At 34.7% G+C, this 1,675-nt stretch overlaps 1 pseudogene; it reads left to right on the forward strand.

Annotated features, from left to right (window-relative positions):
- Nucleotides 1-493: 493 nt before the first annotated feature.
- LOC130032274 (uncharacterized) lies at nt 494-618 on the forward strand (annotated as a pseudogene).
- The last annotated feature ends 1,057 nt before the right edge of the window (nt 619-1,675 follow it).

Raw genomic sequence — 1,675 nt, forward strand, 5'->3', positions numbered from 1 at the left:
CTGTTCTAAAAAGCCAACAAACTCATGAAGGAAAGAGGAACCCATATAAAAATCAATATATAAATATTGGTTGTGTTTTATAAATTCCAAAGCACAAGAGAAATAAAGAATACACCAGTTATAGTCACATGAAAAATCAAGTTTGTAGGAATAAACCTAGTGAAGGAGATGAAAGACTAGCAGTTAAAAACAGAAATCACTATTAACAGATATAGAAGAGAATGCAAGGAAACTAAGAAGTATTCCATACTCCTGTGTTGGAAGAATTAATATTGTTAAAATAATGCCTATCATAAGCAATACATAGATTCAATGTAATTTGTTTTAAAATTACAGTCATTTTTCAAGAAAATAGAAAAAATATTATTAAAATTTCTGTGAAAGACCTTCACTAGTTTAAGTAATCTAAGAAAAAAGAAGAATGGTGGCACATGCACCTGTACTTCAAATTACTCTCTATTCCTTTAGTAATGAAAAGAATATGCCTTTTTAAAAGAGTATACTTTCAGGGATCATATCTATAGTTTTTTACTAGAGAAGTTTCTCTGAATGTGTAGAGCACCCCCCCACCCCCCAAAATATGACTTTTAAATAAAAATTGACATTTAGTTCAGTGGTCTAGAATTGAGAGTTCAGAAATAAATACACATATAGTGATATGTCACAAATATAAACAGTCGACAAAGGATAGCAAGAGCAGGGGCTGGAGTGAAAGCACAGCAGGTAGGGTGTTTGCCTTGCATGCGGCCAGCCTGGGTTCGATTCCCACTGTCCCATATAATCCCCCGAGCACCGACAGGAGTAATTCCTGAGTGCAGAGCCAAGAACAAACCCTGTACATTGCCGGGTGTGACCCAAAAAACAAACAAGCAAACAAAAAGGATAGCAAGAGCATAAAATGGATTAAGAAGAGTCTTCTAAACAAAGCATGAAGAACTGGATATTGGTATTGGTATTTTGGTAGTGTTTATTATGTGACAACATACATCTTGATGTGGTGTAGCCCTAAAATGTATAATTTGATAAGTTAATATTGCTTCAATAAAACTGTTTTGAAATGTGTCCATATATAAACGTGGTGACAATAAATGATTCTATTTTATCACAAACCAGATTTGCATATTCAAGACTGACAAGAAAATCCTTATGAGGTAAAAAGAAATGAATCACGTATGCTTGTATAAAAAGTTAATAGTAGTCAGAGTGAAAATGATAGAGAATATTGAGTCTTACTATGTTCTGAGTCTTATTCCAAAACCATTGTATGTATTAACTATTTTCTTATCTACAACTCCACAGGACTTGTAAAGAAAACAAACGGGGGCTGAGGAGATAGCTTAATAGACTAAAGCACATGCTTTGCATGCTGGAACCCCAGTTTTGATACCTAGCCCTGTCTGGTCTCCAAAGCACTGCTAGGAGTGATCTATGATAGTAAGCCAGGAGCAGATTAAGCAACTCTGGGTGTGTCTCCAAAACAAAAAGAAAGAATGAACAAGAGGAGGGGAAAAAAGGTAGCAAATTATTTGTTCAATATAATTGGCTAGTACATGCCAGAGCTGAAAATTGAGTCTGGGGATTCTGTCTAACTCTAGATTCACATTTGCTCTGGTAACATTTTCAGATGCTGAGTGCTATGTTTTCCTCCTAGAAGTTTTGAACTTAATTTCAGAAA

The sequence above is a fragment of the Sorex fumeus genome, unplaced genomic scaffold (genome assembly GCF_029834395.1).
Source record: "Sorex fumeus unplaced genomic scaffold, SorFum_2.1 ptg000047l, whole genome shotgun sequence".
Lineage (NCBI taxonomy): Eukaryota > Metazoa > Chordata > Mammalia > Eulipotyphla > Soricidae > Sorex > Sorex fumeus.